Source organism: Engraulis encrasicolus, unplaced genomic scaffold (assembly GCF_034702125.1).
Source record: "Engraulis encrasicolus isolate BLACKSEA-1 unplaced genomic scaffold, IST_EnEncr_1.0 scaffold_181_np1212, whole genome shotgun sequence".
NCBI lineage: Eukaryota > Metazoa > Chordata > Actinopteri > Clupeiformes > Engraulidae > Engraulis > Engraulis encrasicolus.
The window spans coordinates 1-14,518 of NW_026945362.1; the positions used below are offsets into that span (position 1 = coordinate 1).

At 40.7% G+C, this 14,518-nt stretch overlaps 2 long non-coding RNA genes across 2 annotated transcripts; one reads left to right on the forward strand and one right to left on the reverse strand.

Annotated features, from left to right (window-relative positions):
* Positions 1 to 3,798: 3,798 nt before the first annotated feature.
* Positions 3,799 to 8,361, forward strand: LOC134442601 (uncharacterized). The gene is made up of 3 exons (XR_010033406.1): positions 3,799 to 3,900; positions 4,645 to 4,723; positions 7,869 to 8,361. It is a non-coding gene; the product is annotated as an uncharacterized LOC134442601 (long non-coding RNA).
* A 2,681-nt stretch (positions 8,362 to 11,042) lies between these two features.
* Positions 11,043 to 14,185, reverse strand: LOC134442600 (uncharacterized). Its single transcript, XR_010033405.1, has 3 exons — positions 13,444 to 14,185; positions 12,445 to 12,521; positions 11,043 to 12,030 (listed from the first exon to the last, which is right to left on the reverse strand). It is a non-coding gene; the product is annotated as an uncharacterized LOC134442600 (long non-coding RNA).
* Between the last annotated feature and the right edge of the window lie 333 nt (positions 14,186 to 14,518).

Here is a 14,518-nt window from a genome sequence, read left to right on the forward strand (position 1 = left end):
GGGCAGCCACATACCACACATGAGGAAATGTGGATCAGGAGACATTTAGGGCAGGTGGGCATAAGGCTGATCATCTCTGATATGATTAATAGGTAGGCCTACATGTTTAAAAACTAGCATGTTATATCATATGGTACGCATATTCAGGATACTATACAATAAAAATATTAATAATTATGACAATAATATACTACTTCTACTACTACTACTAAAAATAATAATACCCATGGTGCAGTTTCCTAAAAATTCTGAAGGCCGCTCATTGTTGATGGGGTTTTTTTTGGGGGGGGTTGCCCTTTCTTCAGGTTAGAGCAACTGCCCTTTGAAATTCCTGTGCACGTCCCTGCTATCATTCATTTCTAATTACGCCACAACTTTTAAAATTAGTAGCAAGAAGCATCTTTGTTAGTGGTAGAATTACGTTTCAGGTGGCTAGTCAACTAGCTTCAAGTTTGTAATTATTGATTTGGCTGGCTACCTACTACTAGCTAGGTGTGAATGGCCATTCAGGCTGTCTATTGTCTTTTAAAATGGCGTTTGTTTGGCATTTAATCACATGGACTGTAATACTTGACTAAAAAGAAACAGATGTTGTACCATCTAATTATGCCCCAACTTTTAGAAGTAGGCTAATATTGGAATATTACGTTTTAGATAGCCAGCTGGCTAGCTTCGTGATTCATTCTAGTAGGGACTGGGCTCAACTGAATGAGTTAGTTCGCCCCCTGTTGTCACGGAGGTGAATTGACGTCAACAACGTTGTTGAATTCTCGGCAGGAAAAAAAAACACCACGCCCTTTCCTGCATTCGCACGCAGGACGACTATGAGGGAATACCCCCCGCTGACAGTATGTCTATGCTTTACCCCAAAGTCAGCACAGTATGACTACCGGTATGTATCACCCTTAAAAATGTGAAGGTTCCTCAAAGAACCCTCCGCTGGTTCCCCAGAGAATCGTCAGGGGTTCTTACTCCATGGCAATGGCAGTGTTCCGAAAAGAACCTTTAGCCCGTACAGGCGCAGGTTTATACATTTTCTTTCGTTAGAATGGCAATGACCAAGTCATAGTGCATTACTTAAGGCCATGTCTTATGTCATGGTAGTGTAGTACTATGGTCGGTATTTTCAATGACTATTACAGCGTTCCACTGATGGAACGGCGTGCATTATGGGGCTACAAAACCTTGGGGTTCTTCCTGGCAAGTTCTTCAGACAACCTTTAGGGGTTCCTTCACAATAACAACGGAGGGTTTTTTGTGGAGGAACCTTGTAATTTTCATAGTCAAATGCAGCCCCCCACTGCACCATGATCTGCCTTCATTGGAGGGTGGATAGGTAGGGCCAGCGGGGACAGACCATCATTCCTTCAAGCAAGGCTGGGCTACTCACAGTGTGTGTTTGTATGCGTGCGTGCGTGTGTGGTGGGGTGTGGAGAGACAAACAGTGTAATATCAGTGCTGGCAGGCCCTATGAATCAACTCACAAAATTATGGAGAGAGATCAGTATCATTATTAAGAAATGAATGTCACACCACTCACCAATATATTTCGTGATCCACAAACAAATGTAATAACATTCGCAAATATAATTCATACATTTCATGATCCACAAACAAATGTAACAACATTCACAAATATAATTCATGATGCACAAATGAATGTAACCCCATTCACAAATGCCAGCGCAGTTCTATTAATTTGCAAACCGGTCTACATATATTCGCAAGCCCTATACATATTTGTGACTTCCATTGTATTTGTGTGTGGATTTTTGAGACTGTCCTGACGGCATTTGATACACAAATGTGCTCAGCCAATCACATCAGCCGGCGTTCGAGCGTAAGGTTGAAGACATTGCGCTTCTATTACGCAGAGAAGGCTACTAGTGCTAAGCCACCATAGATCTGTATAAATAACTGGAAGTAGAGCCATTACTGAAGTGCTCCCTGACGTAAACTCGGAAGCGTATGAAGTTACTGACTTTCACATCATCTTTGTACAAATATGTCTGGATCTGGACTAACGTGTGCCGTAATCGGATGTCACAATAACAGCAGAAAGCTAAAAATGTGGAAAAAGAGCGTATGTGCGCTTCATAGTCCACAGTTTAAAGAGAATTGTCCTTGTTGTGTGCCCGGTAAGGGGATGGAGACTCCCAACTGAGATCGCTCCCGGACGTGCGGTCCCAGGTGTTTCTATCACTCCCGGACGTGCGGTCCCACCCGATTATATTTCACGTATTATCATATACTGCCACATACAAGCAATTTAGGGTTAGGGTTAGGGTTAGGTTTAGGGTTAGGGTTAGGTTTAGGGTTAAGGTTAGGGTTAGAAACAAAAAACTAACATCAACAAGATAACTGGCTCCGTCATATGGCGGTGGTACCGATAGTCTGGCTAGTGGGAGCGAGATGAAATGGGAGCGTCCTGAGTTGGGAGCGTCAATCTGGGAATCTTGTGTGCCCTAGGGCAGGGGTCCCCAACCTTTTTGGCACCAGGGACCGGTTTGAGTCCCATTTTTTTTTCGAGGACCGGTAGTCACGCGTTATATTAATAATAATAATAATAATAATAATACTAATAAATATTATTATCACCACACTATTATTATTAGGCCTATTAGTTATCATTGTTATTATTAATAGGCCTAATAATAATAGTATCAATAGTATCAATAGGGTCTAAAAATAAGGCCTAATCCTTTTCCTTCATTCCATTCAAAATGTGTAACATTTAGTATTTGACTATTAAACTGACAATTATCCCACTAATTTGTGGAGCCATTCTTGGTCATAGAGCTAGTGGTGCAAGGGAGATCACCCAAAACTAGGCTACTACATACTGCTACTATTTTTCACCATGCGAGAATAGGCCCTATGCGTTCTCTGCTCTGGCCATGTTCATTTTCATTGAGGGCATTTTGCGCAGTGAAATTCAGGGCTATTTATGACTGGGTTATAGGTCTCCTGGTTAAGTGGCGCTTCTATTAATTCAAGGTCAACCGTTTCCAACAAGCAGTCGTCATTGTTTTCTCGAACACACGACACGGGGAATAGTTGGATGCTGGAGATGATACCGCTGAAGTTTGCCACTAGCAGCTCGTGACCTCGCGTCGCGTTTGTGTGGACTGCTGCATAACCAGCGTTTGATTCTACCGCGGTTCGAGTGCCTGTGGTTTTATGTGCAATATTTTTAAAACGGCAAAAGGTTGCATGTCATCGCTTGATTTTCTGCTAACGCTGACATTCAAGAGCTCCTGAAACAAGTGTTGGTCATTATTAGTTGCAACCACAAAACATGTCTCGCAACGCAATTACGTTCGTAACACAGCGTTGTTGTCACAAAACTGAAATACAATAGCAACAAATGATAGAAGTGGATTTCTAAAATAGCTCCCAAAAGTTTGCTTCGCAACGTTCAAAAGCCTTAAAAAGAAAGAGCCGCGCGGAGAGGGCCACCATCCACTTTGCATTGCAGCATTGAAATGTAAAGTGGGCGCGGCCTCGGAGCATGCGTCTGGCGCATTTGACATTCAACTGATTGGACGGCACAAAGAAAAGTTTGCTTGTTATTGAAAATTAAAATAGCCTACTTGTGCTACGTCTAGCCTAATGCAAATATTAATATGGCGATACTAAAAGTTATATTTGAGATAAGTTCTGCACTGCAGTTAATAACAAAGGCATGTCTTCTGGATTAAAAAAAAAAAAAAAAAACTTATGTCGTGCGGCCCGGTATCAAATAGTCCACGGACCGGCACCGGTCCGCGACCCGGTGGTTGGGGACCGCTGCCCTACGGTGTACACCGCTTCCCCGGCCGTGCTGAGGATGAAGACATTCGCAAGATGTGGATTAAAAACGTACACCGAAAGGACTTGCCCCCAAACAAGTATTCAAGGGTATGTATTCTTATTTCTAGGTGGTTAGTGTAGTTAAGTATTGTAAGCCAGTGTCTATGTAACATAAACTGGTGGCAACAATTATTTAGCTTGGCTAGCTAATTCTAGTTACTATTATTTAGCATTCTTTCATTAATACCTAAGTTTCCCCAGGAGTGGGAAGAGCACCATGAGCCCCATGGTTATCTGTGCTGTGTGCCATGGTACATTTGTGTGCTTATTTTCGATTATTTGTGTATGTGTGCCCTTTGAAATGAAAATGTGACCCTGGCAACTTAGCTAATTATTTTGTTATGCTAGCGGAGTTTTGGCAAGGCTAGCCAGGTTGTGTGACTGACTTTAATAAGAAGTCAGGCTAGGTTTTGGTAGCTTTTGTTTTGTCCATAACCTAGCCCAATTTTATTTTCATCTCATAAATCGACCAGCATGTTTGTATTTGTAATAATGTTTGCCATTCTATTGGAAATAAAGTGGTGGGGACAAGCTAGGTTCATCTCAAAAGTGGTAGGCCTATGGACATGTCCCCAACACCCAGACTGAAAATTACACCCAGACTGAAAATAACCCTTCCTCAACAAAAGATAATTTTCGCTATCCAACCTCAGTGTACATGTCTTGCTTTGTCCTGTATTTTGTCTAATGTCTGTGAGAATGACTGCAGCCATGGCAAAGATAATTTTCTGTTTCATGTGTAACAGCCAATTATATATTTTTTTTATCTCATCTTATTCCCACCCTCCTTAGGTGTGTGCGGAGTACACTTCCCTGACGGCAGACCAACGCAGGAACACCCATATCCCATAATATGGGATATGAATATAGTGTAAGTTTACATGTATATAGGGTCATTTCACGTGAAATCAGACACTTTGGGACCCGACCGACCCGGATTTCAATCATACTTGGTGTGCCTTTTTAGTAGCAAGGTAGCACCCCAGAACTGCATTGGTTTGAATCTGACACTAATATTAAGGGAGAAACAGACTAGGAAAGGTTCACATGTGAGGGTAGGACACTATGCATTCAGCCTTGAATATATCAGTCAGTGTTAGTCACAAAAAGATGCCTGTGGTGTTATTTGAAAGCTCTTTTCTGGCTCTACATATTACACAATCAGCTTGGAATACAACAACTCTCAGAATATGAATTATGATCAATTGAAAAATTAAAAATTGAATATCTAAAAAAAACTATATTTTAAAATGGCCAGTTCCTTGTCCAAACGTAGCCGGCAATGTCATTAGCAACACCTCAAATGCTGGTGTTCGGTTTTTTATTCATTTCAGAGAGAATTTGACTCACAAATATGGCATCATACAGACCACTTACTAATAATATGGTAATACCATAGTAGCATCACATGACAAAACAAAAACAAAACAAAAATGGTCAGTTTCCATGGTCCCAGGTTTCAGAAACTAAGACAGATGTCCATTTATACACACCAAATGATGATATGTGAATGTTTGAACATTCCTTCTCTGTGTACCTGTGTCATCTTCCCTTTACCGTACTTTAAAGAGATAATCAATGGCTACACTCTCATTTTGTACTCTACCAGTGCATTTGAAGCAGCAGCAGGGCTTGACACTGGCACCTGCCAACCAGCCAAATGCTGGTAAAACTTATCTGTGGCTGGTAACAAGTTCAGTGTCACTAGCCAATTTGGCAGGTAGCTTATTCTATGGTATAACATATCAGAATAGCATACTTTCTGCACTTTGCCCCTTGTGTATCAATTGTTTGCATTTAAGTTCAAGAAAAAAACTCAGTTCCTCAGTTACTTACATCATCTGAGGATAGATGTACAGCGTCATGATAAAAAAAAAAAAATCTAATTTGTGGCTAGTAGAATAGCTGGATGGCTAGTGACTCGGGAAAACCACTAGCCACAGTGGCCGGCAAGCGAAAAAGTAAATGTCAAGCCCTGAGCAGCAGCTGTGTCTTTTGTAGATAATGTATAAGTACGTCCCGTTGCAGTTACAGGTTCCACTACCAGAAGCACATCCTGATGATCCATGACAAGTCTATCTGGTCTGAAGGGAAAAGTGAAGGATGGAGATGGTCCATGAGGATGCAGGAAGTTCAGTTTCACCTCTCCAGTGCTCGGCATACATTCCTCAACACATGCTAGCCACCAGTTGCCATCATATACAGCTACAACATACCCTTTGATGCTTGAAAATGTAACACATTCCTTTACTGAGCTCACTCTTTCAACTCTGCCATCTCTGAATGCTGAAAATGGCCTAACTTCCACTGTGTCCATTGACAATGGGCAGAAGCTGTGTAGTTTTTGAGTACCTGGAATAGTTCTTGCAGATTCTAACCTTTTCAGCAGGTTCTCAGCTTCATGATGGTACATCTCTGTTGTGGCAAACTGGCAATGGATGTTCTTGAGAGAGATGCACCATCATGAAGCTGAGAACCTGTTGAAGAGGTTTGAATCTGCAAGAACTATTCCAGGTACTCAAAAACTACACAGCTTCTGCCCATTGTCAATGGACATTAGGCCATTTTCCGCATTCAGAGAAGGAGTTGAAAGAGTGAGCTCAGTAAAGGAATGTGTTACATTTTCAAGCATCAAAGGGTATGTTGTAGCTGTATATGATGGCAACTGGTGGCTAGCATGTGTTGAGGAATGTATGCTGAGCACTGGAGAGGTGAAACTGAACTTCCTGCATCCTCATGGACCATCTCCATCCTTCACTTTTCCCTTCAGACCAGATAGACTTGTCATGGATCATCAGGATGTGCTTCTGGTAGTGGAACCTGTAACTGCAACGGGACGTACTTATACATTATCTACAAAAGACACAGCTGCTGCTTCAAATGCACTGGTAGAGTACAAAATGAGAGTGTAGCCATTGATTATCTCTTTAAAGTATGGTAAAGGGAAGATGACACAGGTACACAGAGAAGGAATGTTCAAACATTCACATATCATTTGGTGTGTATAAATGGACATCTGCCTTAGTTTCTGAAACCTGGGACCATGGAAACTGACCATTTTTGTTTTGTTTTTGTTTTGTCATGTGGTGCTACTATGGTATTACCATATTATTAGTAAGTGGTCTGTATGATGCCATATTTGTGAGTCAAATTCTCTCTGAAATGAATAAAAAACCGAACACCAGCATTTGAGGTGTTGCTAATGACATTGCCGGCTACGTTTGGACAAGGAACTGGCCATTTTAAAATATAGTTTTTTTAGATATTAAATTTTTAATTTTTCAATTGATCATAATTCATATTCTGAGAGTTGTTGTATTCCAAGCTGATTGTGTAATATGTAGAGCCAGAAAAGAGCTTTCAAATAACACCACAGGCATCTTTTTGTGACTAACACTGACTGATATATTCAAGGCTGAATGTATAGTGTCCTACCCTCACATGTGAACCTTTCCTAGTCTGTTTCTCCCTTAATATTAGTGTCAGATTCAAACCAATGCAGTTCTGGGGTGCTACCTTGCTACTAAAAAGGCACACCAAGTATGATTGAAATCCGGATCGGTCGGGTCCCAAAGCGTCTGATTTCACGTGAAATGACCCTATAACAAATAACTTAAGTGCTTTTTTCTTAATTACCTTAACCATATGTTGTTAAAGTACTTTTGGAGCGATTTGCCTCTAGACGTTAGACTCTCTCCCATCTGCCACTACTTTTTAATCTAGGCTAAAATAAAAATAAAAAATAAAAATAAAAAAAACACACACACACACATTTTCTTAACTTAGTTATTGACTCTTAGTTGTTATGCTTTCTCTCCTTAAGGCACTGCTTTTATGTACCTACATTGCCTTTCAACACTTGTGTCTTATTATTCCATGCAAGAGTCTACATCTGCTAATTGTAATATAATGCAATGTGAAGTGAGATTTAAAGTGTTCTGTAGGACAGTGGCGTTGTAATTAACTGTTTTTAAAAGCTGTTGGTGTTTTTTGTTCCTTCTTATATTTATTCTCAGAAAGCACCATCATGTGGAAGACCACCCCCAAAGAGGAGATGTCTCCAGCCCCCAACAGAGAGACTTGGATTAATGTTGAGAGGATTATTGTTCAATACGGTGTAGAAACACTTGGTTCAGTTATATGTATATATCTATCTTCTTTCAAGAAATCCTTCATCCCCTCAGCTGTGACCATACTGAACAAGAGATGAACTGTCCAGCTGCAGCATGCATGTATTGTGTGGTCTTGTCTTTTTTTTTTTTGGTCAAGCCTTGTCTAATGTCTGTGAGAATCACTGAAGCCACGCCAAAGACAATTTTCTTTTTCATGGGTGTAACAGACAATTAAGTTTTATCTAATCTAATCATATCAATGAGAATCAGTGCACCTGACAAAGGCATGACATACCGTATACTGTAGGCTTAAATGCTAAAGAAAAATGAATTAACCTGGCGGTTTTGAATTGTTTATTTACACAGTTATTAAAATGCATACAGATAGTGAATTTAATATAGTTCAATACTGTGTGCTTACTTGATGGTGTTTTTTATATGTGCTGAACTGAAAAACAACCTAGCTACTTGTGCTCAATATCCAACTGCAGCATTGTAGTTGCAGGTGGGGGGTGGTGGTTGTTCAAATTTGACACACACCTTACATTGGTCCACTTTACAAATGGCCCCATACACTAAATGACTCTTGCTGGTGTGTTTTTTACTAGGCAACTTGTTATTAATCACTAATGTTCTTAATGTCATTTCAATGCAGCTCTTTGTGAGAAATCTGGGCAGCCATGGCCTAGTGCAGGGATGTCAAACTCAGGCCCGGGGGCCAAATCTGGCCCGCAGAGTCATTTCATTTGGCCCGTAAGATCATTTCAAATGTGTATTACAGTTGGCCCACATACACCATTAATATATAGCATAAGACCTGGACATAAAATGTAATGTGTCAAAAAAAATATGAGTGGGCTGGGCATAGGCCAGTAAAACAGCTCACACTACTGCAACAGAGTATCTGCAGGCACATTTGAACTACGATGGGAATCTGTTTGTGAAATTTAATTATGAGATTAAGTGTGTTTGCACAATTTTAGGCCGTTGTAAATATTGAGTTTGGCCCGCGACTTTGTTCCAGATTTGTATTTTGGCCCTCTGTGAGTTTGAGTTTGACACCCCTGGCCTAGTGGTTAGAGAGTTGGTCTTTCAATCTAGGGGTTGCTGGTTCGAATCCCCCACGACCTCTCCCTACACCTCCATCCATGGCTGAAGTGCCCTTGAGCAAGTCACCTAACCCCACATTACTCCAGGGACTGTAACCAATACCCTGAAAAATAATAGTTGTAAGTCGCTTTGAACAAATGAAAGCGTCAGCTAAGTGAAATGTAATGTAATGTAAAATCTTGCTGCAGTGTGTTGTGGAATAGACACAGCAGCTGACCTGTGGTGTCCAGTCTTAACAGAGAGCTGGTGCCACTGTCACACATTCAATTTAATTAATCATTATCCCCCTTATATTGATTGGGAAATGTTATACTGGCTTTTTTTCATTACCTCCTGACTATACCAGACATCATTTTTATCATTACCTCTGCCACATAATATGTGATTGAGTTTTGCAGTCTGTCTGTTTGTTCATCGCTGGGTGCACAGCTTGCCACTAAGGGGCGCCAAATCCTTACTTATTGCTGGAGACGCTACCACAAGGAGAGGACGGGAGGTGATGTCTTCTAAAAGGGCTGTGGTTAAGTAGCCTAAGCAATCAGCTGGTGCAACCCACTGTCTTAACACTGCCTCAAAATATCAGTTCTTGCAAGGCACGATTTACATGGTGAAATTAATGACATGTTGAGGCCAACAAGGCTTTATTTTATCAGTTAGAGGGACACTGTGCAGGAAATGGTCAAAAAGGGTACTGCAACTATGCTGCTCATTGTAACTGGGTTGCCTATTGCCAAATTTGATCTTTTCATGATAGTTTACTAAATAATAAACTCAGATTTTCTGTTATGGCCCAAGTACAGTCCTTTTTGCAGCTAAAAATGGCTATTTCTGGAAATTCAAAATGGCGGACAATGATGGAGGAGATCCCCCTTTGTATGTATGAAAAGTGCAATTTTTCCAGTCATAATGAATACTTAGAATTTGATGGTGGTGGTAAGTATTCATGAAAAAGGTAACATTAGTGAATGAGTAGCATGAATTCTGGAAATAAACAACTATAAATCTTGCAGTGTCCCTTTAATGACAGAGGTTTTTAAAAAAAAACAAACAAACAAAAAAAAACACACACACACACCTTGCTTTCTGATCAGGCCTAGCCTAGAGAGAGAGAGTTTCCCTATTGCCAAGGCGGCCACCTTGACCTGAAAAGATAAAGATTCCCTGTTGTTAACGTAGGCCTAATTTCTAAAGATAGATATAGATACATATGCATGCCTGGTTTTAAATTAACAACCGGTCAAATGCTGGTGATAATTCAGGTTCTTAATTCATTCGGCAGTTATATTTTCTTTGTTTTGTTTTTACTTTGTTACAGTTTTTGCCTAGGCTACTGCTTAAACACTAAAGGCTGATGACCAAAGTAGCATATTGTTCAGTTGTTGGTACTATAACACATGCTGCTTTACCTTAATCAAAAGTCTAGCATTACACTTTCATACCAGCTTTGCAAAGCACTTGTTCCTTTACGCAACACACACACTCCGGCTGTCTGCACACCATTTTATACACAAGACACTTTGTTCAAAAGTAAATTCTCAGAGTGTCATTGTGAAAACACGTCTGTTAAAAAAAAAAAAAACGCACTGGATGTATGACGAGATTTAGACACAGACAATAAAACACATGCACTGTTTTCAACCATTTGATGATCTGGCTATTAGGCCCATGTCCCCCGGCGCTGTTGAGTTTCAGCAACTTCTGAATGTGTGCTCTGAGTATGGGGTTGAGTTTGATGTAGGCCTACAGTACAATGCAAAAAAGTGTTATGTTCAGGATCTTAAGTCTTTCCAACGTTTTACCTGTCAGGGCAATCACTGTGTGTCAAGCAGTACAAAATATCTTGGGCATAGTATCGCTGACAAGTTGGAAGATGATGCTGACATGTAGGCCTACAGACAGGGACAAGTGTAGTGTATGCCAAACATGTTTGTAAGATTTCAAGAAGGTTACACAGGCCTGCACAAATAGTCAAAATGTCATCAACATGTTTTAATCAACCTGGAATTACATTACTCAAAATTTTGAAGCATTTTAACCTTCTTATTGCACGTTCAACATGAATTCGGACATTGGCGAGACGGCGGGTTCTTGTGACTTCATGTTCTGATAGTTGTGTACATCCACGTGTAAATGCTGGAATAGCCAATGTCACTCCTGGAGGAAGAACATCTCCAATTGTGAATCCCCGGTCTGTCAAAATCTGATCACCAGAAATCCACAGTTTAAGATAAAAGTGTCACTAGCTCTGCCACCAAACAGTTTTGACACATACATCACAAAACCATTGGGGGCTATGCAATAGAGGACTTTGTAGGTGTTGTGATGCTTATAGTTGCTGTATGTTTTTGCTCTTTTCCCCAAGTTCTTCGGTCTTTGGACAAATATTTCAGTGCAATCTATGATGCATGTTGCATTGGGATAGTGTTCAAGAAAACTTGAGGGTCTTACTCTATTCAGAGTGTCTCGAGGGAGCCAAAAAATAAGATTTTCCCTTGTGAAATTGGCAAGTGTTGCTCTCCACATTGCGGACATATCACAGGCTGTAGCCAAGCCGAAGCCTCATTAGGACCAGCACTTAGCTGTTCATGGACTGGTAATTTGAACGTCTTCGACTGTGGAAGAAAGCCAATGATGGTGTTCAAAAGTTGCCAAAAGCTGATGATGTCTAGTCCAGTGTAAAGTTTTGACACTTTATCATCCATGTCATGATCTGACAGTGATGGTGTAGGATCGGTTTGTGTGCTTGCATCTTTTGTTGACTTCATCGAACAACAATCATGATCACTACGCTCTGGCCACTGAGTGCCAACATCACATTGGTGTGGAGACAGACTATCCTCCAAGCTATGCCCTACTTCGGTGTCAGAATCTGTCACAGGAGGCTCATCACATGGTCTCTCTGTTGGGGGCTGGAGACATCTCCTCTTTGGGGTGGTCTTCCACATGACGGTGCTTTCTGAGAATAAATATAAGAAGGAACAAAAAACACCAACAGCTTTTAAAAACAGTTAATTACAACGCCACTGTCCTACAGAACACTTTAAATCTCACTTCACATTGCTTTATATTACAATTAGCAGATGTAAACTCTTGCATGGAATAATAAGACACAAGTGTTGAAAGGCAATTTAGGTACATAAAAGCAGTGGCTTAAGGAGAGAAAGCATAACAACTAAGAGTCAAGAACTAAGTTAAGAAAATGTGTGTGTGTGTTTTTATTTTTTATTTTAGCCTAGATTAAAAAGTAGTGGCAGATGGGAGAGAGTCTAACGTCTGGAGGCAAATCGCTCCAAAAGTACTTTAACAACATATGGTTAAGGTAATTAAGAAAAAAGCACTTAAGTTATTTGTTATATACATGTAAACTTACACTATATTCATATCCCATATTATGGGATATGGGTGTTCCTGCGTTGGTCTGCCGTCAGGGAAGTGTACTCCACACACCTAAGGAGGGTGGGAATAAGATGAGATAAAAAAATATATAATTGGCTGTTACACATGAAACAGAAAATTATCTTTGCCATGGCTGCAGTCATTCTCACAGACATTAGACAAAATACAGGACAAAGCAAGACATGTACACTGAGGTTGGATAGCGAAAATTATCTTTTGTTGAGGAAGGGTTATTTTCAGTCTGGGTGTTGGGGGACATGTCCATAGGCCTACCACTTTTGAGATGAACCTAGCTTGTCCCCACCACTTTATTTCCAATAGAATGGCAAACATTATTACAAATACAAACATGCTGGTCGATTTATGAGATGAAAATAAAATTGGGGTAGGTTATGGACAAAACAAAAGCTACCAAAACCTAGCCTGACTTCTTATTAAAGTCAGTCACACAACCTGGCTAGCTTTGCCAAAACTCCGCTAGCATAACAAAAGAATTAGCTAAATTGCCAGGGTCACATTTCCATTTCAAAGGGCACACATACACAAATAATCGTAAATAAACACAGAAATGTACCATGGCACACAGCACAGATAACCATGGGGCTCATGGTGCTACCAAAACCTAGCCTGACTTCTTATTAAAGTCAGTGTAACCTGGCTAGCCTTGCCAAAACTCCGCTAGCATAACAAAATAATTAGCTAAGTTGCCAGGGTCACATTTTCATTTCAAAGGGCACACATACACAAATAATCGAAAATAAGCACACAAATGTACCATGACACACAGCACAGATAACCATGGGGCTCATGGTGCTCTTCCCAATCCTGGGGAAACTTAGGTATTAATGAAAGAATGCTAAATAATAGTAACTAGCGTTAGCTAGCCAAGCTAAATAATTGTTGCCACCAGTTTACATAGACACTGGCTCACAATACTTAACTACACTAACCACCTAGAAATAAAAATACATACCCTTGAATACTTGTTTGGGGGCAAAGTCCTTTCGGTGTACGTTTTTAATCCACATCTTGCGAATGTCTTCATCCTCAGCACGGCCGGGGAAGCGGTGTACACCGTAGGGCACACAACATGGACAATCCTCTTTAAACTGTGGACTATGAAGCGCACATACGCTCTTTTTCCACATTTTTAGCTTTCTGCTGTTATTGTTACATCCGATTACGGCACACGTTAGTCCAGATCCAGACATATTTGTACAAAGATGATGTGAAAGTCAGTAACTTCATACGCTTCCGAGTTTACGTCAGGGAGCACTTCAGTAATGGCTCTACTTCCAGTTATTTATACAGATCTATGGTGGCTTCGCACTAGTAGCCTGCTCTGCGTAATAGAAGCGCAATGTCTTCAACCTTACGCTCGAACGCCGGCTGATTTGATTGGCTGAGCACATTTGTGTGTCAAATACCGTCAGGACAGTCTCAAAAATCCACACACAAATACAATGGAAGTCACAAATATGTATAGGGCTTGCGAATATATGTAGACCGGTTTGCAAATTAATAGAACTGCGCTGGCATTTGTGAATGGGGTTACATTCATTTGTGCATCATGAATTATATTTGTGAATGTTGTTACATTTGTTTGTGGATCATGAAATGTATGAATTATATTTGCGAATGTTATTACATTTGTTTGTGGATCACGAAATATATTGGTGAGTGGTGTGACATTCATTTCTTAATAATGATACTGATCTCTCTCCATACAAAATGGCTGAAACAGCAACAGCTTTAGCAGCAGCCAGAGCTGCCTTTCCCTCGGGTGAGATGCTCCCCTGGCTCCCAGAGTTGGGGAGTTCAGTGAACGGCACGCTAATGGCTGTACTTCTCTCTTTTACTCAAGGCTTGTAAACAGCTTCGAGTACGAGGGGACTGTTAAGTACCAATTGTTGTCTTTTTTGCTGCCCCCCCATCATTGTTCTCCCTGTGTAGTTGCTTCCCTCTCACTGACTGTGCTATTTTCTGCCCACCCAGCCCTTATGTCCTGTGTTCCCTTGTGTCCACGTAATAGAGCGCGTCTTGACGGA